The 24,107-nt window shown below is 36.4% G+C and overlaps 1 non-coding gene across 1 annotated transcript; it reads right to left on the minus strand.

The window, feature by feature from the left end:
* Positions 1 to 7,121: 7,121 nt before the first annotated feature.
* On the minus strand, positions 7,122 to 7,265 carry LOC140371126 (small nucleolar RNA SNORA5). The gene has a single exon (XR_011928434.1). It is a non-coding gene; the product is annotated as a small nucleolar RNA SNORA5 (small nucleolar RNA).
* Between the last annotated feature and the right edge of the window lie 16,842 nt (positions 7,266 to 24,107).

Genomic DNA, 24,107 nt, shown 5'->3' on the forward strand with positions numbered 1-24,107 from the left:
ATACTTATTAAATGACAAGGTGGAGGATTCGAGTTGTTCCCTAGTATATATATACCCAGTATAACTTGGGGTGCTGGTACATTGTGACTAGCATCCAGCACTTTGTCAAAGTGCATGAACTATAGGTCTAGAATTTAACCAGTTAATACATGTTACTTCTCTTTCAGGACTTTGCAAGGCCACCTTGTCTAGAATCACATCAGGTACAATTATTGTTAATTATTTTGTGTTATATTATAATGATACAATCTGAATAAAAAAGAAAAGAGCCAATCCACCACAATTACAATTACTACATCATAAATAGAGAATCAGGTTTACACGATTCAAATTATTTTATTTAGTTATTTATTATTTAGCCATCTGATCGTTTACATGGAGATATGCCAATATAATTTGTACCACTAAATGGGTACAAATTATTTTTGTGTAACTGTTTGTCTTAGAACTGGAGTCCGGAATGAAGTTATTATTATTTTAAATATACCAGTATGATTTTGTACATGATTTAAATTTGGCATATTATCATAATCAATATATTTGAATAATTCGGCTTTGCCAGTGTGTTTTCTCTCTATTCTGCCTCCACTCAAAGCACAGACTGACTGTTTGCCTGCAGTTGTCACAAATAGAACAAGGCATCAACAAGAAAAGTCTCTTTCTATTAATTACTCTTTAAAAGCTATGTCATCAAATTTTTCAAAATTCCAAACAAGAAAGAAAGCAAGAAAAAAAAAAGTAGATCTTAACACATTTTCGATGATTACCTGACATTTTAAGCCTTTATAGCAAAAATTAAAAAACAATTTGGAATTAGGTAGTTTGTTTTTATATTACAAAGGATGAAAAAAATATATACTTTCTAGCCTCAAAATTGTATTACAATCTCACAAAAGATAAAATGTGAAGTATGTATCTGTAGAGCAGTCATTCCTAACCTTGTGGTTAACCCAAATTTGGGCCCCCAAAGATTCCCAGGGCTTCTTGAAAATGAGGTCTGGACTAGATGGTGTGATCTTTATATACTTTATTAACAGGCCATTCCTTCATTAAAGTGTTTTATTATCATTCATTACAGTTGTATAACATCTATAATTGATTATAAAATTATTATATTTTTCATATAAGACCGTAGCATGTACACATTTGGGTCCTCAGTGTATCCACAGGTAAAATATGGGTCACTGGGAGAAAAATGTTGGAAACCAAATAGACAATATGAAAAACTATTGTGGGCTCAATATTTCTGAGAGTTTTTGTCCATCATTATCTTTTTGTCCAATCTATTAAATAAAAAAAATAATGTAAAATATGAACCAGGCTCTGCTATCACTCACATGTAAAACCTCATGATTTTTCATATTTTGAGATATTGTGAAATACATCCCAGTTTCTTTACCTTTCAGATGGAGGGGAACTGGGCTTACAATGAACGTGGCAATATGAGAAGAAAAGCTCTGAAAAAGGTGCACAAACTTGTGGAATCATTACAGAATGATCACATGCAGGAAGCTGCATGTGATCATTCTGTGGAGGCATGTTTGAAAAGAGATGCCTCATGTGTGGAAATGAACACAGATGAGAGTGAGCCTATTGAAATGTTGGACTCAGAATATGCTAGGTTTGACGATGCTGATGAAGCGGATCAACATCCTGCTGAGGAACAGGCCCCTGATTTAATATCATCCCTTGCTGACTGGGCCATTGAGTTTGGCATTTCTCTTATTGCTTTGTCAGCCTTGCTCTCCATCCTGCGATTTCACCACTCCTTTCTGCCCAATGATCCAAGGACCTTGTTAAATACAAAAACACACTACAAGATTGAGAATTTGGCGGGTGGAACGTTCCACTATTTTGGAATTCTTAATGCCTGTAAACGGATCCTGAATAATGTTTATTAATTTCTTCCAAATGGACATGTCTTTCAGCTGCAGCTAAATTTTGATGGTTTGCCACTTTTTAAGAGCATAGCTACCCAGTTTTGGCCAATTCTTGGCATCCTACAGGGATATTGTCCAAAGCCAGTTGTGATTGGTCTCTTTTGTGGCAATACAAAGCCTAACTCTTTGATAGAATATTTACGTGATCTGGTGCCTGATTTAAAGGCTCTAAGTAGTGGTTTTGTCTTTAAGGGAAAGACATTTGTTTTGAATGTCAGCTCTGTTATGTGTGATGCACCAGCACGAGCCTTTATGAAAGCAGTAAAGTCACATACTGCATACCATGGATGTGACAAGTGCCATCAAAGAGGTCTTCGGATAGGAAGCAGGATGACTTTCCCAGAGGTCAGTGCTTAGACTTAGGACTGATCAGTGCTTTAGAGCAGGCATTGATGAAGACCACCATCATGGAAACACACCATTATCCCAAATTAAAATGGATATGGTTGCTTCCTTTTCTCATGATTACATGCACCTGGCGTGCCTAGGAGTGATGAGGCGGTTATTAGACCTGTGGACAGGCCCCCCCGGTCCTTTGTGTTGCCGTTTGTCAGCTACCCAGGTGTCCCTTGTGTCAGAGAAACTACATTCCATCTGAGTTTGCCAGAAGACTACTCACACTGCTTGAAAAAAACAGATGGAAGGCTACCGAACTTCGCCAGTTCTTGTTGTATACTGGACCTGTTGTTCTGAAAGATGTATTGAAGTCTCAAGTATATGATAACTTCATGCTGTTGTCTGTGGCTGTTTACATCTTGGCAAGTTCTGAACATTGTGTGAGAATGAATCAAATGGCTGATTCTTTACTTGTTTCCTTTGTTCAACATTTTGGATCCCATTATGGGCAAGAATTTCTTGTTTATAATGTGCATTGTCTTGTCCACCTCAGCCAAGATGTGAAGATGCATGGGCATTTAGACTCGATTTCTGGTTTCCCTTTTGAAAATCTTCTAGGGCAGCTGAAAAAAATGGTTAGGGGGCCAAGCAATGCCCTAGTCCAAGTTATCTGTAGGCTGTCGGAAATTGAATATGTCAATCAAAGTACTCCTCTTTCTTCCCCCAAAAAAGAGTACAAGGTGGAGCATCAACAGGGGCCAGTGCCACATTCAGATGATGTGAAACAGTTTAAAATACTACTGCAGGATGGATTCCTTGTCAAACAAGCACAACGAGACTCATGCATTAAAGTCAAGGGTGAGGTGATCCTAGTTGAAAACTTCTTTACACATGGAGGTATAGAATATGTTGTAGGGAGGGAATTCAAACACAAGGAACCTTTCTTTGTATACCCATTTGACTCTAGAGACCTGGGTATTTACAAAGTTTCACATCTGGCCTCCAAGGTGAAGTATTTTGAAATGGAGGAAAATCTTCAGAAATATGTTCGACTGCCATATCAGGACACATTTGTTGTGGTCCCGCTCATACATGGAAATGATGAGAAATGTCATGTTCATTTTACATAGTTTACTGTTCTTCTCATACTGTTCCAGTTCTTTTTCAATATATATTTTTTACGTTATTGCAGGGCATGTATCACATAAGTGATATTTGAAAGCACTAATGAAGTAGAGGTGGTTCCTGCAAAGTGGGTCCATGAAGGGAAATGTTTGTGGCCAAATAATAAATCAGATGTGGCAAAGGCAACAAGATTTCAAGAAGACCCTGGTGCAGAATGGACGGCTTTCAACGTTCGTGTAATCTATACAGCTGGTAAGTACTTTGATTTCAGTGTGTTGTCACTAGTGATATACTTGGTGCATTTGATATTTTTGTGTTTATTCAAATACACATCTCTCTCTGCATACATGAAATATATGGGATTCTTGTATTAGTTTAACACAGAGATTTCTGCTCCTGAAAGTGGTAAAATGTGAACTTTGATCTGAATCTTACCAAATTACTCCTTGTTTTGAAGCGGACTACAATGAGGCCAGGCTAAAGCTTCCGAAAGCTGTTGAAAATACAGACTTGGGCACAGGTGGGGAGGATTCCCCTATTAAATCAAAAAGAAGAAGAATGTGAGTTGGTTTATTTCATATCTATAGGTTTGTGATGTTTATTTATTGTTTTACTTTGTTTTATACTAGACGAAAGAACATACAGGATTCCGATGATGATGATGAGGCTTTGGAGAGGCCACATACATCTCCGAAGCCCAAGCCACTTAAAAAGTAAGTAATTGGCTCTGTGCACAGAACTTTATTTTTTTAATTATGCTTTAGTGTTAGCACTAAGACCAAACATGTCCCTTTATAAGTACACAAGTGTCCTTTGGTATTCACCTGTTTCGTAAAGTCATATCTAGCCAGCAATGCTCGACCTCCTGCATAAGCTTAGGCTACTGTCCCCCCACGCTGTGTCAGACATTTGCCCTCCACCGCATATTTCTTTGCACCTTGCCCCAGTAATTCTCTCTACGGGTGGCGAGTCCACAGGAGGGTGGACCCACATCGTCCTTTCTGGCTGAGCCCCATGGGGGTGAACCTGCCTTACGAGCGCCAACCCCAGGCCTGGCTTTAGGGTACTTGCCATAGGAAGTGAACTGCTCTTAGTCTGACCCGTCACCTAGGTCCAGTTTTATGGGGAAGAAACTACACATAGCACATTTAAAGTATTTTGTATTTGCACTTTCTTTTAAGACATGCTGCATTACCGTGTCCCCCGAGGATTGAATTTTGCTCTGGCTCCTCCAGCCTGCACCACTCTGGCCCCAGCACTCAACCCTCCAGCAAGATTGGATTCCAGCACCTACAGGTCAAAAATCTTGTGGTTGGTACGTTCATATAAGGGTTGACTATAAATTACATGTCTTTAATCCTGCTCTGGTCCCTCCTCTGGTCCCTGCTCTAGGCTCTGATCCCTCCTCTGGTCCCTCCTCTGGTCCCTCCTCTGGTCCCTGCTCTAGGCTCTGGTCCGTCCTCTGGTTCCTGCTCTGGTCCCTCCTCTGCTCCCTCCTCTGCTCCCTCCTCTGATCCCTCCTCTGCTCCCGCCTCTGGTCGGTCCCTGCTCTGGTCCCTGCTCTGGTCCCTGCTCTGGTCCCTCCTCTGGTCCCTGCTCTAGGCTCTGGTCCCTCCTCTGGTCCCTCCTCTGGTCCCTGCTCTAGGCGCTGGTCCCTCCTCTGGTCCCTCCTCTGGTCCCTGCTCTAGGCTCTGGTCCCTCCTCTGGTCCCTGCTCTGGTCCCTCCTCTGCTCCCTCCTCTGCTCCCGCCTCTGGTTCCTCCTCTGGTCCCTGCTCTAGGCTCTGGTCCCTCCTCTGGTCCCTGCTCTAGGCTCCGGTCCCTCCTCTGGTCCCTGTTCTAGGCTCTGGTCCCTCCTCTGGTCCCTGCTCTAGGCTCTGGTCCCTCCTCTGGTCCCTGCTCTATGCTCTGGTCCCTCCTCTGGTCCCTGCTCTAGGCTCTGGTCCCTCCTCTGGTCCCTGCTCTATGCTCTGGTCCCTCCTCTGGTCCCTGCTCTAGGTTCTGGTCCCTGATCTAGGCTCTGGTCCCTCTGGACCCTGCTCTAAAAATCTGTGCCCACATATATTAATTCCTGTTCTGTATTTTCAGCGGCTGTGCAGCGCAACCGCCTCACCGCAAGTGCAACTGCAACTGCCCAGGAAATCGAGCTGAAAATAACAAAGTGGCTTCAAAATGCTCCGGACCGGAATGGTGGACGCACTGAAAGGATGAGGAGAAAAGAGGGTTTGAGCGTAAAAGAATGAAAAATAACTTTCTTTGGTTACTTGTTACTTGTTATACGGTTAAACTGCATTTGTTAGACTACACGTGTCAGTAAAATGTAGAAAAACATCTAATATTTATATATTTGATATTTATAATTGAGTGTCTGCGTGATGTCACGCAGGCACTATGTGTTCTTGTATTTCACGTATTTTTTATTATTATATTTTCCATGATTTTCCATTTAGCCAGCTTCAACCGATTTCAACATGTTATACCTCATTATGATCGCTTTCACAGTAGTACGTGTGCTATTACTTTTGACATTTGAAAAACTTGTACTTTTTACAGAATTTGCTAGAATTTGCAAAAGTATTAGTACTCCATTTAGCCAGTTTCAACTCCTTAACGCTTCAACCAGTTTCAACATGTTATACCTCATTACGATCGCTTTCGCAGTAGTATGTGTGCTATTACTTTTGACATTTGAACAACTTGTACTTTTTGCAGAATTGTCGAATTTTCAAAAGTATCAGTTTTCCCCATTTAAATGAATTTTGGCATTGAGTGTATGCGGAATTCTTTAGACTTTATTCTTTAGGCTTTATTCTTTAGAATTTTGTGACGGAGCCAGTCGAGCGAGAGAGAGAGCGAGAGAGAGAGGGGGGGTGAGGGAGAGAGGGAGAGAGGGAGAGGGAGAGAGAGAGAGGGAGAGGGAGGGAGAGAGAGAGATATGGAGGGAGAGAGAGAGGGAGGGAGGGAGGGAGGGAGTGAGAGGGAGGGAGGGAGAGAGGGAGAGAGGTAGACTTTATTCTTTAGGCTTTATTCAGGGAGGGAGGGAGTGAGAGAGAGGGAGGGAGGGAGAGAGGGGAGGGAGAGAGAGAGAGGGGGAGAGGTAGACTTTATTCTTTAGTAGTTTGGGATCTCTGTCAACAACAGGTAAGATTATCTTGTGTTTTATATACATCGATGCAATATATTTACTCTAATTATATAATTGTATACTGAACGTGATTATGTAAAATAATCACGTTTATTCGTGATTATAAATAAAGAGACTTTATTCTTCGCCTGTCCAGAGGCAGGAAAATAAAGAGGAGGAATGGAGAGAGGGAGAGAGGTAGACTTTATTCTTTAGGCTTTATTCTTTAGAATTTTGAAACGGAGCCAGTCGAGCGAGAGAGAGAGAGAGAGAGAGAGAGAGAGAGAGGGGGGAGAGGGAGAGACGCAGACACTCCAGCAATGGCTTCAGCCATTGCAGATTTTCTAGTTGTACATTCTGTATTTATTTTCTATATGGTCCAGGCCCTTGTGTACTTTTTGACCTGAGCTTTAAAACGTTAAAATTTGATTCATCAAATAAAGAGATGATGTGTAATTCTGCAGTTGTTGAGGCATTTGTGTCGCAATGTAAAGTAATCAGGGTCCCACATAGTGAATTTGGATCTGGGCCGTTACATCTGGCCCACATGGCGCAAAGAATGATGGCCCCCCACTGGCCCAGTGCTGATCTGCCAGAGCCAGACCTGGGCCAGCACTGGGCCAGCTCCGAGTGTCCACATCTGGCCCAGTGCTGATTTGCCAGACCTGGGCCAGCACTGGGCCAGCACTGGGCCAGCTCTGAGTGTCCACATCTGGCCCAGTGCTGATTTGCCAGAACTGGGCCAGCACTGGGCCAGAACTAGGCCAGAACTGGGCCAGAACTGGGCTAGAATTGGGCCAGATCTGGCAGTTACATCTGGCCCACATGGTGCAAAGAATGACGGCCCCCCACTGGCACAGTGCTGATCTGCCAGAACCGGGCCAGACCTGGGCCAGAACTGGGCCAGCACTGGGCCAGCACTGGGCCAGCTCTGAGTGTCCACATCTGGCCCAGTGCTGATTTGCCAGAACTGGGCCAGCACTGGGCCAGCTCTGAGTGTCCACATCTGGCCTAGTTCTGGCCCGGACATGGGCCACCTCTGGCAAACCAGCACTGGGCCAGTGGGGGGCCGTCATTCTTTGCGCCATGTGGGCCACATGTAACTGCCTGGCCCAGATCTGGCCCAGACCAAATTTGCTATGTGGGCATGAACAGTTGTTTGTGAGTTCTGAAAAAAGTACAAGAGCTATTCAAACCCTATTTGCTGGGCAAGTAGGACCTGTAAATCTACAAAATATATAGTTTAAAGTTATCATCTTAGGTTTTGGAGTTATAGCTGTTTTTGTTTTTATTGCTTCAAAAGCATTTTCAGACAATTTGTGAGTTCTGAAGAAAATACAAGAGACTTCTAACCCATACTTTCTGAGCAAAAAGGGCTTGTACATCTGCACAACATATCTTTTAAAGTTTGAACTTATCATATTGCATTTTTGAGTTATAGCAGTTTTGACTGTTTTTATTGCTCCAAAAGCCTTTTCAGCCCATGAACAGTTGTTTGTGAGTTCTGAAAAAAGTCCAAGAGCTATTCAAACCCTATTTGCTGTGCAAGTAGGACCTGTAAATCTACACAATATATAGTTTCAAGTTTGAGTCTATCATCTTAGGTTTTGGAGTTATAGCTGTTTTAGTTTTTATTGCTTCAAAAGCATTTTTTGGAAATTTTTGATTTCTGAAGAAATTACAAGAGATTTCTAACCCATACTTTCTGAGCAAGAAGGGCTTGTACATCTGCACAACATATCTTTTAAAGTTTGAACTTATCATATTGCCTTTTTGAGTTATAGCAGTTTTGACTGTTTTTATTGCTCCAAAAGCCTTTTCAGCCCATGCACAGTTGTTTGTGAGTTCTGAAAAAAGTACAAGAGCCATTCAAACCCTATTTGCTGGGCAAGTAGGACCTCTAAATCTAGACAATATATAGTTTAAAGTTTGAGTCTATCATCTTAGGTTTTGGAGTTATAGCTGTTTTAGTTTTTATTGCTTCAAAAGCATTTTCAGACAATTTGTGAGTTCTGAAGAAAATACAAGAGATTTCTAACCCATACTTTCTGAGCAAGAAGGGCTTGTACATCTGCACAACATATCTTTTAAAGTTTGAACTTATAATATTGCAATTTTGAGTTATAGCAGTTTTGACTGTTTTTATTGCTCCAAAAGCCTTTTCAGCCGAACAGTTGTTTGTGAGTTCTGAAAAAGTGCTAGAGCTATTCAAACCCTATTTGCTGGGCAAGTAGGACCTGTAAATCTACACAATATATAGTTTAAAGTTTGAGTCTATCATCTTAGGTTTTGGAGTTATAGCTGTTTTAGTTGTTATTGCTTCAAAAGCATTTTTTGGAAATTTTTGATTTCTGAAGAAATTACAAGAGATTTCTAACCCATACTTTCTGAGCAAGAAGGGCTTGTACATCTGCACAACATATCTTTTAAAGTTTGAACTTATCATATTGCCTTTTTGAGTTATAGCAGTTTTGACTGTTTTTATTGCTCCAAAAGCCTTTTCAGCCCATGAAAAGTTGTTTGTGAGTTCTGAAAAAAGTACAAGAGCCATTCAAACCCTATTTGCTGGGCAAGAAGGACCTCTAAATCTAGACAATATATAGTTTAAAGTTTGAGTTTATCATCTTAGGTTTTGGAGTTATAGCTGTTTTAGTTTTTATTGCTTCAAAAGCATTTTCAGACAATTTGTGAGTTCTGAAGAAAATACAAGAGATTTCTAACCCATACTTTCTGAGCAAGAAGGGCTTGTACATCTGCACAACATATCTTTTAAAGTTTGAACTTATAATATTGCATTTTTGAGTTATAGCAGTTTTTACTGTTTTTATTGCTCCAAAAGCCTTTTCAGCCGAACAGTTGTTTGTGAGTTCTGAAAAAAGTACAAGAGCCATTCAAACCCTATTTGCTGGGCAAGTAGGATCTGTAAATCTACACAATATATAGTTTAAAGTTTGAGTCTATCATCTTAGGTTTTGGAGTTATAGCTGTTTTAGTTTTTATTGCTTCAAAAGCATTTTTAGGACTTTTTTGATTTCTGAAGAAATTACAAGAGATTTCTAACCCATACTTTCTGAGCAAGAAGGGCTTGTACATCTGCACAACATATCTTTTAAAGTTTGAACTTATAATATTGCATTTTTGAGTTATAGCAGTTTTTACTGTTTTTATTGCTCCAAAAGCCTTTTCAGCCGAACAGTTGTTTGTGAGTTCTGAAAAAAGTACAAGGTCCATTCAAACCCTATTTGCTGGGCAAGTAGGACCTGTAAATCTACACAATATATAGTTTAAAGTTTGAGTCTATCATCTTAGGTTTTGGAGTTATAGCTGTTTTAGTTTTTATTGCTTCAAAAGCATTTCCAGACAATTTGTGAGTTCTGAAGAAAATGCAAGAGATTTCTAACCCATACTTTCTGAGCAAGAAGGGCTTGTACATCTGCACAACATATCTTTTAAAGTTTGAACTTATAATATTGCAATTTTGAGTTATAGCAGTTTTTACTGTTTTTATTGCTCCAAAAGCCTTTTCAGCCGAACAGTTGTTTGTGAGTTCTGAAGAAAGTACTAGAGCTATTCAAACCCTATTTGCTGGGCAAGTAGGACCTGTAAATCTAGACAATATATAGTTTAAAGTTTGAGTCTATCATCTTAGGTTTTGGAGTTATAGCTGTTTTAGTTTTTACTGCTTCAAAAGCATTTTCAGACAATTTGTGAGTTCTGAAGAAATTACAAGAGATTTCTAACCCATACTTTCTGAGCAAGAAGGGCTTGTACATCTGCACAACATATCTTTTAAAGTTTGAACTTATAATATTGCATTTTTGAGTTATAGCAGTTTTTACTGTTTTTATTGCTCCAAAAGCCTTTTCAGCCCATGAACAGTTGTTTGTGAGTTCTGAAAAAAGTCCAAGAGCTATTCAAACCCTATTTGCTGGGCAAGTAGGACCTGTAAATCTACACAATATATAGTTTAAAGTTTGAGTCTATCATCTTAGGTTTTGGAGTTATAGCTGTTTTAGTTTTTATTGCTTCAAAAGCATTTTCAGACAATTTGTGAGTTCTGAAGAAAATACAAGAGATTTCTAACCCATACTTTATGAGCAAGAAGGGCTTGTACATCTGCACAACATTTCTTTTAAAGTTTGAACTTATCATATTGCATTTTTGAGTTATAGCAGTTTTTACTGTTTTTATTGCTCCAAAAGCCTTTTCAGCCCATGAACAGTTGTTTGTGAGTTCTGAAAAAAGTCCAAGAGCTATTCAAACCCTCTTTGCTGGGCAAGTAAGACCTGTAAATCTACACAATATATAGTTTAAAGTTTGAGTCTATCATCTTGGGTTTTGGAGTTATAGCTGTTTTAGTTTTGATTGCTTCAAAAGCATTTTCAGACAATTTGTGAGTTCTGAAGAAAATACAAGAGATTTCTAACCCATAGTTTCTGAGCAAGAAGGGCTTGTACATCTGCACAACATATCTTTTAAAGTTTGAACTTATAATATTGCATTTTTGAGTTATAGCAGTTTTTACTGTTTTTATTGCTCCAAAAGCCTTTTCAGCCCATGAAAAGTTGTTTGTGAGTTCTGAAAAAAGTCCAAGAGCTATTCAAACCCTATTTGCTGGGCAAGTAGGACCTGTAAATCTACACAATATATAGTTTAAAGTTTGAGTCTATCATCTTAGGTTTTGGAGTTATAGCTGTTTTAGTTTTTATTGCTTCAAAAGCATTTTCAGACAATTTGTGAGTTCTGAAGAAAATACAAGAGATTTCTAACCCATACTTTCTGAGCAAGAAGGGCTTGTACATCTGCACAACATATCTTTTAAAGTTTGAACTTATAATATTTCAATTTTGAGTTATAGCAGTTTTTACTGTTTTTATTGCTCCAAAAGCCTTTTCAGCCGAACAGTTGTTTGTGACTTCTGAAAAAGTGCTTGAGCTATTCAAACCCTATTTGCTGGGCAAGTAGGACCTGTAAATCTACACAATATATAGTTTAAAGTTTGAGTCTATCATCTTAGTTTTTGGAGTTATAGCTGTTTTAGTTTTTATTGCTTCAAAAGCATTTTTTGGAAAAAGGTTTGATTTCTGAAGAAATTACAAGAGATTTCTAACCCATACTTTCTGAGCAAGAAGGCCTTGTACATCTGCACAACATATCTTTTAAAGTTTGAACTTATCATATTGCCTTTTTGAGTTATAGCAGTTTTTACTGTTTTTATTGCTCCAAAAGCCTTTTCAGCCCATGAACAGTTGTTTGTGAGTTCTGAAAAAAGTACAAGAGCCATTCAAACCCTATTTGCTGGGCAAGTAGGACCTCTAAATCTAGACAATATATAGTTTAAAGTTTGAGTCTATCATCTTAGGTTTTGGAGTTATAGCTGTTTTCGTTTTTATTGCTCCAAAAGCATTTTCAGACAATTTGTGAGTTCTGAAGAAAATACAAGAGATTTCTAACCCATACTTTCTGAGCAAGAAGGGCTTGTACATCTGCACAACATATATTTTAAAGTTTGAACTTATAATATTGCAATTTTGAGTTATAGCAGTTTTTACTGTTTTTATTGCTCCAAAAGCCTTTTCAGCCGAACAGTTGTTTGTGAGTTCTGAAAAAGTGCTTGAGCTATTCAAACCCTATTTGCTGGGCAAGTAGGACCTGTAAATCTACACAATATATAGTTTAAAGTTGTAGTCTATCATCTTAGGTTTTGGAGTTATAGCTGTTTTAGTTTTTATTGCTTCAAAAGCATTTTTTGGAAAAAGGTTTGATTTCTGAAGAAATTATAAGAGATTTCTAACCCATACTTTCTGAGCAAGAAGGGCTTGTACATCTGCACAACATATCTTTTAAAGTTTGAACTTATCATATTGCCTTTTTGAGTTATAGCAGTTTTGACTGTTTTTATTGCTCCAAAAGCCTTTTCAGCCCATGAACAGTTGTTTGTGAGTTCTGAAAAAAGTACAAGAGCCATTCAAACCCTATTTGCTGGGCAAGTAAGACCTGTAAATCTACACAATATATAGTTTAAAGTTTGAGTCTATCATCTTGGGTTTTGGAGTTATAGCTGTTTTAGTTTTGATTGCTTCAAAAGCATTTTCAGACAATTTGTGAGTTCTGAAGAAAATACAAGAGATTTCTAACCCATAGTTTCTGAGCAAGAAGGGCTTGTACATCTGCACAACATATCTTTTAAAGTTTGAACTTATAATATTGCATTTTTGAGTTATAGCAGTTTTTACTGTTTTTATTGCTCCAAAAGCCTTTTCAGCCCATGAAAAGTTGTTTGTGAGTTCTGAAAAAAGTCCAAGAGCTATTCAAACCCTATTTGCTGGGCAAGTAGGACCTGTAAATCTACACAATATATAGTTTAAAGTTTGAGTCTATCATCTTAGGTTTTGGAGTTATAGCTGTTTTAGTTTTTATTGCTTCAAAAGCATTTTCAGACAATTTGTGAGTTCTGAAGAAAATACAAGAGATTTCTAACCCATACTTTCTGAGCAAGAAGGGCTTGTACATCTGCACAACATATATTTTAAAGTTTGAACTTATAATATTTCAATTTTGAGTTATAGCAGTTTTTACTGTTTTTATTGCTCCAAAAGCCTTTTCAGCCGAACAGTTGTTTGTGACTTCTGAAAAAGTGCTTGAGCTATTCAAACCCTATTTGCTGGGCAAGTAGGACCTGTAAATCTACACAATATATAGTTTAAAGTTTGAGTCTATCATCTTAGTTTTTGGAGTTATAGCTGTTTTAGTTTTTATTGCTTCAAAAGCATTTTTTGGAAAAAGGTTTGATTTCTGAAGAAATTACAAGAGATTTCTAACCCATACTTTCTGAGCAAGAAGGCCTTGTACATCTGCACAACATATCTTTTAAAGTTTGAACTTATCATATTGCCTTTTTGAGTTATAGCAGTTTTTACTGTTTTTATTGCTCCAAAAGCCTTTTCAGCCCATGAACAGTTGTTTGTGAGTTCTGAAAAAAGTACAAGAGCCATTCAAACCCTATTTGCTGGGCAAGTAGGACCTCTAAATCTAGACAATATATAGTTTAAAGTTTGAGTCTATCATCTTAGGTTTTGGAGTTATAGCTGTTTTCGTTTTTATTGCTCCAAAAGCATTTTCAGACAATTTGTGAGTTCTGAAGAAAATACAAGAGATTTCTAACCCATACTTTCTGAGCAAGAAGGGCTTGTACATCTGCACAACATATATTTTAAAGTTTGAACTTATAATATTGCAATTTTGAGTTATAGCAGTTTTTACTGTTTTTATTGCTCCAAAAGCCTTTTCAGCCGAACAGTTGTTTGTGAGTTCTGAAAAAGTGCTTGAGCTATTCAAACCCTATTTGCTGGGCAAGTAGGACCTGTAAATCTACACAATATATAGTTTAAAGTTGTAGTCTATCATCTTAGGTTTTGGAGTTATAGCTGTTTTAGTTTTTATTGCTTCAAAAGCATTTTTTGGAAAAAGGTTTGATTTCTGAAGAAATTATAAGAGATTTCTAACCCATACTTTCTGAGCAAGAAGGGCTTGTACATCTGCACAACATATCTTTTAAAGTTTGAACTTATCATATTGCCTTTTTGAGTTATAGCAGTTTTGACTGTTTTTATTGCTCCAAAAGCCTTTTCAGCCCATGAACAGTTGTTTGTGAGTTCTGAAAAAAGTACAAGAGCCATTCAAACCCTATTTGCTGGGCAAGTAGGACCTGTAAATCTAGACAATATATAGTTTAAAGTTTGAGTCTATCATCTTAGGTTTTGGAGTTATAGCTGTTTTAGTTTTTATTGCTTCAAAAGCATTTTCAGACAATTTGTGAGTTCTGAAGAAAATACAAGAGATTTCTAACCCATACTTTCTGAGCAAGAAGGGCTTGTACATCTGCACAACATATCTTTTAAAGTTTGAACTTATAATATTTCAATTTTGAGTTATAGCAGTTTTTACTGTTTTTATTGCTCCAAAAGCCTTTTCAGCCGAACAGTTGTTTGTGACTTCTGAAAAAGTGCTTGAGCTATTCAAACCCTATTTGCTGGGCAAGTAGGACCTGTAAATCTACACAATATATAGTTTAAAGTTTGAGTCTATCATCTTAGGTTTTGGAGTTATAGCTGTTTTAGTTTTTATTGCTTCAAAAGCATTTTTTGGAAAAAGGTTTGATTTCTGAAGAAATTACAAGAGATTTCTAACCCATACTTTCTGAGCAAGAAGGGCTTGTACATCTGCACAACATATCTTTTAAAGTTTGAACTTATCATATTGCCTTTTTGAGTTATAGCAGTTTTTACTGTTTTTATTGCTCCAAAAGCCTTTTCAGCCCATGAACAGTTGTTTGTGAGTTCTGAAAAAAGTACAAGAGCCATTCAAACCCTATTTGCTGGGCAAGTAGGACCTCTAAATCTAGACAATATATAGTTTAAAGTTTGAGTCTATCATCTTAGGTTTTGGAGTTATAGCTGTTTTCGTTTTTATTGCTCCAAAAGCATTTTCAGACAATTTGTGAGTTCTGAAGAAAATACAAGAGATTTCTAACCCATACTTTCTGAGCAAGAAGGGCTTGTACATCTGCACAACATATATTTTAAAGTTTGAACTTATAATATTGCAATTTTGAGTTATAGCAGTTTTTACTGTTTTTATTGCTCCAAAAGCCTTTTCAGCCGAACAGTTGTTTGTGAGTTCTGAAAAAGTGCTTGAGCTATTCAAACCCTATTTGCTGGGCAAGTAGGACCTGTAAATCTACACAATATATAGTTTAAAGTTGTAGTCTATCATCTTAGGTTTTGGAGTTATAGCTGTTTTAGTTTTTATTGCTTCAAAAGCATTTTTTGGAAAAAGGTTTGATTTCTGAAGAAATTATAAGAGATTTCTAACCCATACTTTCTGAGCAAGAAGGGCTTGTACATCTGCACAACATATCTTTTAAAGTTTGAACTTATCATATTGCCTTTTTGAGTTATAGCAGTTTTGACTGTTTTTATTGCTCCAAAAGCCTTTTCAGCCCATGAACAGTTGTTTGTGAGTTCTGAAAAAAGTACAAGAGCCATTCAAACCCTATTTGCTGGGCAAGTAGGACCTGTAAATCTAGACAATATATAGTTTAAAGTTTGAGTCTATCATCTTAGGTTTTGGAGTTATAGCTGTTTTAGTTTTTATTGCTTCAAAAGCATTTTCAGACAATTTGTGAGTTCTGAAGAAAATACAAGAGATTTCTAACCCATACTTTCTGAGCAAGAAGGGCTTGTACATCTGCACAACATATCTTTTAAAGTTTGAACTTATAATATTTCAATTTTGAGTTATAGCAGTTTTTACTGTTTTTATTGCTCCAAAAGCCTTTTCAGCCGAACAGTTGTTTGTGACTTCTGAAAAAGTGCTTGAGCTATTCAAACCCTATTTGCTGGGCAAGTAGGACCTGTAAATCTACACAATATATAGTTTAAAGTTTGAGTCTATCATCTTAGGTTTTGGAGTTATAGCTGTTTTAGTTTTTATTGCTTCAAAAGCATTTTTTGGAAAAAGGTTTGATTTCTGAAGAAATTACAAGAGATTTCTAACCCATACTTTCTGAGCAAGAAGGGCTTGTACATCTGCACAACATATCTTTTAAAGTTTGAACTTATCATATTGCCTTTTTGAGTTATAGCAGTTTTGACTGTTTTTATTGCTCCAAAAGCCTTTTCAGCCCATGAACAGTTGTTTGTGAGTTCTGAAAAAAGTACAAGAGCCATTCAAACCCTATTTGCTGGGCAAGTAGGACCTCTAAATCTAGACAATATATAGTTTAAAGTTTGAGTCTATCATCTTAGGTTTTGGAGTTATAGCTGTTTTCGTTTTTATTGCTTCAAAAGCATTTTCAGACAATTTGTGAGTTCTGAAGAAAATACAAGAGATTTCTAACCCATACTTTCTGAGCAAGAATGGCTTGTACATCTGCACAACATATCTTTTAAAGTTTGAACTTATAATATTTCAATTTTGAGTTATAGCAGTTTTTACTGTTTTTATTGCTCCAAAAGCCTTTTCAGCCGAACAGTTGTTTGTGAGTTCTGAAAAAGTGCTTGAGCTATTCAAACCCTATTTGCTGGGCAAGTAGGACCTGTAAATCTACACAATATATAGTTTAAAGTTTGAGTCTATCATCTTAGGTTTTGGAGTTATAGCTGTTTTAGTTTTTATTGCTTCAAAAGCATTTTCAGAAAATTTGTGAGTTCTGAAGAAAATACAAGAGATTTCTAACCCATACTTTCTGAGCAAGAAGGGCTTGTACATCTGCACAACATATCTTTCAAAGTTTGAACTTATCATATTGCATTTTTGAGTTATAGCAGTTTTGACTGTTTTTATTGCTCCAAAAGCCTTTTCAGCCCATGAACAGTTGTTCGTGAGTTCTGAAAAAAGTCCAAGAGCTATTCAAACCCTATTTGCTGGGCAAGTAAGACCTGTAAATCTACACAATATATAGTTTAAAGTTTGAGTCTATCATCTTAGGTTTTGGAGTTATAGCTGTTTTAGTTTTGATTGCTTCAAAAGCATTTTCAGACAATTTGTGAGTTCTCAAGAAAATACAAGAGATTTCTAACCCATAGTTTCTGAGCAAGAAGGGCTTGTACATCTGCACAACATATCTTTTAAAGTTTGAACTTATCATATTTCATTTTTGGGTTATAGCAGTTTTTACTGTTTTTATTGCTCCAAAAGCCTTTCTAGCCGAACAGTTGTTTGTGAGTTCTGAAAAAAGTCCAAGAGCTATTCAAACCGTTTTTGCTGGGCAAGTAGGACCTGTAATTCTACACAATATCCAGTTTAAAGTTTGAGTCTATCATATTAGGTTTTGGATTTATAGCTGTTTTTGTGTCTATTGCTTCAAAAGCATTTTCACATAATTTGTGTTTTCTGAAGAAACTGCAAGAGATATCTTACCCATACTTTCTGTGCAAGAGGGGCTTGTACATCTGCACAACATGTCTTTTAAAGTTTGAACCTATCTTATTGCATTTTTGAGTTATAGCAGTTTTTACTGTTTTATTGCTTCAAAAGCCTTTTCAGCCCATGAACAGTTGTTTGTGAGTTTTGAAAAAAGTGCAAGAACTATTCAAACCCTTTTTGCTGGGCATGTAGGACCTGTAAATCTACACAATATATAGTTTAAAGTTTGAGTCTATCATATTAAGTTTTGGATTTATAGCTGTTTTTGTGTCTATTGCTTCAAAAGCATTTTCACATAATTTGTGTTTTCTGAAGAAACTGCAAGAGATATCTAACACATACTTTCTTTGCAAGAGGGGCTTGTACATCTGCACAACATGTCTTTTAAAGTTTGAACCTATCTTATTGCATTTTTGAGTTATAGCAGTTTTTACTGTTTTATTGCTCCAAAAGCCTTTTCAGCCCATGAACAGTTGTTTGTGAGTTTTGAAATAAGTGCAAGAACTATACAAACCCTTTTTGCTGGGCATGTAGGACCTGTAAATCTACACAATATATAGTTTAAAGTTTGAGTCTATCATATTAGGTTTTGGATTTATAGCTGTTTTTGTGTCTTTTGCTTCAAAAGCATTTTCAGATAATTTGTGTGTTCTGAAGAAACTACAAGAGATATCTAACCCAAACTTTCTGTGCAAGAGGGGCTTGTACATCTGCACAACATGTCTTTTAAAGTTTGAACTTATCTTATTGCATTTTTGAGTTATAGCAGTTTTTTAGTTTTTATTGCTCCAAAAGCCTTTTCAGCCCATGAACAGTTGTTTGTGAGTTTCGGAAAAAGTGCAAGAGCTATTCAAACCCTTTTTGCTGGGCAAGTAGGACCTGTAAATCTACACAATATATAGTTTAAAGTTTGAGTCTATCATATTAGGTTTTGGATTTATAGCTGTTTTTGTGTCTATTGCTTCAAAAGCATTTTTAGATAATTTGTGTGTTCTGAAGAAACTACAAGAGATATCTAACCCAAACTTTCTGTGCAAGAGGGGCTTGTACATCTGCACAAAATGTCTTTTAAAGTTTGAACCTATCTTATTGCATTTTTGAGTTATAGCAGTTTTTACTGTTTTATTGCTCCAAAAGCCTTTTCAGCCCATGAACAGTTGTTTGTGAGTTTTGAAAAAAGTGCAAGAACTATTCAAACCCTTTTTGCTGGGCATGTAGGACCTGTGAATCTACACAATATATAGTTTAAAGTTTGAGTCTATCATATTAGGTTTTGGATTTATAGCTGTTTTTGTGTCTATTGCTTCAAAAGCATTTTCACATAATTTGTGTTTTCTGAAGAAACTGCAAGAGATATCTAACCCATACTTTCTGTGCAAGAGGGGCTTGTACATCTGCACAACATGTCTTTTAAAGTTTGAACCTATCTTATTGCATTTTTGAGTTATAGCAGTTTTTACTGTTTTATTGCTCCAAAAGCCTTTTCAGCCCATGAACAGTTGTTTGTGAGTTTTGAAAAAAGTGCAAGAGCTATTCAAACCCTTTTTGCTGGGCATTTAGGACCTGTAAATCTACAGAATATATAGTTTAAAGTTTGAGTCTATCATATTAAGTTTTGGATTTATAGCTGTTTTTGTGTCTATTGATTCAAAAGCATTTTCACATAATTTTTGTTTTCTGAAGAAACTGCAAGAGATATCTAACCCAAACTTTCTGTGCAAGAGGGGCTTGTACATCTGCACAACATGTCTTTTAAAGTTTGAACCTATCTTATTGCATTTTTGAGTTATAGCAGTTTTTACTGTTTTATTGCTCCAAAAGCTTTTTCAGCCCATGAACAGTTGTTTGTGAGTTTTGAAAAAAGTGCAAGAGCTATTCAAACCGTTTTTGCTGGGCAAGTAGGACCTGTAATTCTACACAATATCTAGTTTAAAGTTTGAGTCTATCATATTAGCTTTTGGATTTATAGCTGTTTTTGTGTCTATTGCTTCAAAAGCATTTTCACATAATTTGTGTTTTCTGAAGAAACTGCAAGAGATATCTAACCCATACTTTCTGTGCAAGAGGGGCTTGTACATCTGCACAACATGTCTTTTAAAGTTTGAACCTATCTTATTGCATTTTTGAGTTATAGCAGTTTTTACTGTTTTATTGCTTCAAAAGCCTTTTCAGCCCATGAACAGTTGTTTGTGAGTTTTGAAAAAAGTGCAAGAACTATTCAAACCCTTTTTGCTGGGCATGTAGGACCTGTAAATCTACAGAATATATAGTTTAAAGTTTGAGTCTATCATATTAAGTTTTGGATTTATAGCTGTTTTTGTGTCTATTGATTCAAAAGCATTTTCACATAATTTGTGTTTTCTGAAGAAACTGCAAGAGATATCTAACCCATACTTTCTGTGCAAGAGGGGCTTGTACATCTGCACAACATGTCTTTTAAAGTTTGAACCTATCTTATTGCATTTTTGAGTTATAGCAGTTTTTACTGTTTTATTGCTCCAAAAGCCTTTTCAGCCCATGAACAGTTGTTTGTGAGTTTTGAAAAAAGTGCAAGAGCTATTCAACCCCTTTTTGCTGGGCATTTAGGACCTGTAAATGTACAGAATATATAGTTTAAAGTTTGAGTCTATCATATTAAGTTTTGGATTTATAGCTGTTTTTGTGTCTATTGATTCAAAAGCATTTTCACATAATTTTTGTTTTCTGAAGAAACTGCAAGAGATATCTAACCCAAACTTTCTGTGCAAGAGGGGCTTGTACATCTGCACAACATGTCTTTTAAAGTTTGAACCTATCTTATTGCATTTTTGAGTTATAGCAGTTTTTACTGTTTTATTGCTCCAAAAGCTTTTTCAGCCCATGAACAGTTGTTTGTGAGTTTTGAAAAAAGTGCAAGAGCTATTCAAACCGTTTTTGCTGGGCAAGTAGGACCTGTAATTCTACACAATATCTAGTTTAAAGTTTGAGTCTATCATATTAGGTTTTGGATTTATAGCTGTTTTTGTGTCTATTGCTTCAAAAGCATTTTCACATAATTTGTGTTTTCTGAAGAAACTGCAAGAGATATCTAACCCATACTTTCTGTGCAAGAGGGGCTTGTACATCTGCACAACATGTCTTTTAAAGTTTGAACCTATCTTATTGCATTTTTGAGTTATAGCAGTTTTTACTGTTTTATTGCTTCAAAAGCCTTTTCAGCCCATGAACAGTTGTTTGTGAGTTTTGAAAAAAGTGCAAGAACTATTCAAACCCTTTTTGCTGGGCATGTAGGACCTGTAAATCTACACAATATATAGTTTAAAGTTTGAGTCTATCATATTAAGTTTTGGATTTATAGCTGTTTTTGTGTCTATTGCTTCAAAAGCATTTTCACATAATTTGTGTTTTCTGAAGAAACTGCAAGAGATATCTAACCCAAACTTTCTGTGCAAGAGGGGCTTGTACATCTGCACAACATGTCTTTTAAAGTTTGAACCTATCTTATTGCATTTTTGAGTTATAGCAGTTTTTACTGTTTTATTGCTCCAAAAGCTTTTTCAGCCCATGAACAGTTGTTTGTGAGTTTTGAAAAAAGTGCAAGAGCTATTCAAACCGTTTTTGCTGGGCAAGTAGGACCTGTAATTCTACACAATATCTAGTTTAAAGTTTGAGTCTATCATATTAGCTTTTGGATTTATAGCTGTTTTTGTGTCTATTGCTTCAAAAGCATTTTCACATAATTTGTGTTTTCTGAAGAAACTGCAAGAGATATCTAACCCATACTTTCTGTGCAAGAGGGGCTTGTACATCTGCACAACATGTCTTTTAAAGTTTGAACCTATCTTATTGCATTTTTGAGTTATAGCAGTTTTTACTGTTTTATTGCTTCAAAAGCCTTTTCAGCCCATGAACAGTTGTTTGTGAGTTTTGAAAAAAGTGCAAGAACTATTCAAACCCTTTTTGCTGGGCATGTAGGACCTGTAAATCTACAGAATATATAGTTTAAAGTTTGAGTCTATCATATTAAGTTTTGGATTTATAGCTGTTTTTGTGTCTATTGATTCAAAAGCATTTTCACATAATTTGTGTTTTCTGAAGAAACTGCAAGAGATATCTAACCCATACTTTCTGTGCAAGAGGGGCTTGTACATCTGCACAACATGTCTTTTAAAGTTTGAACCTATCTTATTGCATTTTTGAGTTATAGCAGTTTTTACTGTTTTATTGCTCCAAAAGCCTTTTCAGCCCATGAACAGTTGTTTGTGAGTTTTGAAAAAAGTGCAAGAGCTATTCAAACCCTTTTTGCTGGGCATTTAGGACCTGTAAATGTACAGAATATATAGTTTAAAGTTTGAGTCTATCATATTAAGTTTTGGATTTATAGCTGTTTTTGTGTCTATTGATTCAAAAGCATTTTCACATAATTTTTGTTTTCTGAAGAAACTGCAAGAGATATCTAACCCAAACTTTCTGTGCAAGAGGGGCTTGTACATCTGCACAACATGTCTTTTAAAGTTTGAACCTATCTTATTGCATTTTTGAGTTATAGCAGTTTTTACTGTTTTATTGCTCCAAAAGCTTTTTCAGCCCATGAACAGTTGTTTGTGAGTTTTGAAAAAAGTGCAAGAGCTATTCAAACCGTTTTTGCTGGGCAAGTAGGACCTGTAATTCTACACAATATCTAGTTTAAAGTTTGAGTCTATCATATTAGGTTTTGGATTTATAGCTGTTTTTGTGTCTATTGCTTCAAAAGCATTTTCACATAATTTGTGTTTTCTGAAGAAACTGCAAGAGATATCTAACCCATACTTTCTGTGCAAGAGGGGCTTGTACATCTGCACAACATGTCTTTTAAAGTTTGAACCTATCTTATTGCATTTTTGAGTTATAGCAGTTTTTACTGTTTTATTGCTTCAAAAGCCTTTTCAGCCCATGAACAGTTGTTTGTGAGTTTTGAAAAAAGTGCAAGAACTATTCAAACCCTTTTTGCTGGGCATGTAGGACCTGTAAATCTACACAATATATAGTTTAAAGTTTGAGTCTATCATATTAAGTTTTGGATTTATAGCTGTTTTTGTGTCTATTGCTTCAAAAGCATTTTCACATAATTTGTGTTTTCTGAAGAAACTGCAAGAGATATCTAACCCATACTTTCTTTGCAAGAGGGGCTTGTACATCTGCACAACATGTCTTTTAAAGTTTGAACCTATCTTATTGCATTTTTGAGTTATAGCAGTTTTTACTGTTTTATTGCTCCAAAAGCCTTTTCAGCCCATGAACAGTTGTTTGTGAGTTTTGAAAAAAGTGCAAGAACTATACAAACCCTTTTTGCTGGGCATGTAGGACCTGTAAATCTACACAATATATAGTTTAAAGTTTGAGTCTATCATATTAGGTTTTGGATTTATAGCTGTTTTTGTGTCTTTTGCTTCAAAAGCATTTTCAGATAATTTGTGTGTTCTGAAGAAACTACAAGAGATATCTAACCCAAACTTTCTGTGCAAGAGGGGCTTGTACATCTGCACAAAATGTCTTTTAAAGTTTGAACTTATCTCATTGCATTTTTGAGTTATAGCAGTTTTTAAGTTTTTATTGCTCCAAAAGCCTTTTCAGCCCATGAACAGTTGTTTGTGAGTTTCGAAAAAAGTGCAAGAGCTATTCAAACCCTTTTGCCTGGCAAGTAGGACCTGTAAATCTACACAATACATAGTTTAAAGTTTGAGTCTATCAAATTAGGTTTTGGATTTATAGCTGTTTTTGTGTCTACTGCTTCAAAAGCATTTTCAGATAATTTGTGTGTTCTGAAGAAACTACAAGAGATATCTAACCCAAACTTTCTGTGCAAGAGGGGCTTGTACATCTGCACAAAATGTCTTTTAAAGTTTGAACTTATCTCATTGCATTTTTGAGTTATAGCAGTTTTTAAGTTTTTATTGCTCCAAAAGCCTTTTCAGCCCATGAACAGTTGTTTGTGAGTTTCGAAAAAAGTGCAAGAGCTATTCAAACCCTTTTTGCCTGGCAAGTAGGACCTGTAAATCTACACAATACATAGCTTAAAGTTTGAGTCTATCAAATTAGGTTTTGGATTTATAGCTGTTTTTGTGTCTACTGCTTCAAAAGCATTTTCAGATAATTTGTGTGTTCTGAAGAAACTACAAGAGATATCTAACCCAAACTTTCTGTGCAAGAGGGGCTTGTACATCTGCATAACATGTCTTTTAAAGTTTGAACTTATCTTATTGAATTTTTGAGTTATAACAGTTTTTAAGTTTTTATTGCTCCAAAAGCCTTTTCAGCCCATGAACAGTTTTGTGCGTTTCGAAAAAAGTGCAAGAACTATTCAAACCCTTTTTGCTGGGCAAGTAGGACCTGTAAATCTACACAATATATAGTTTAAAGTTTGAGTCTATCATATTAGGTTTTGGATTTATAGCTGTTTTTGTGTCTATTGCTTCAAAAGCATTTTCAGATAATTTGTGTGTTCTGAAGAAACTACAAGAGATATCTAACCCAAACTTTCTGTGCAAGAGGGGCTTGTACATCTGCACAACATGTCTTTTAAAGTTTGAACTTATCTTATTGCATTTTTGAGTTATAGCAGTTTTTTAGTTTTTATTGCTCCAAAAGCCTTTTCAGCCCATGAACAGTTGTTTGTGAGTTTCGGAAAAAGTGCAAG

This window comes from Eucyclogobius newberryi, unplaced genomic scaffold (assembly GCF_026437365.1).
Source record: "Eucyclogobius newberryi isolate DKJ021-1_F unplaced genomic scaffold, fEucNew1.0.hap1 SCAF_21, whole genome shotgun sequence".
In the NCBI taxonomy this organism is placed as follows: Eukaryota; Metazoa; Chordata; class Actinopteri; order Gobiiformes; family Gobiidae; genus Eucyclogobius; species Eucyclogobius newberryi.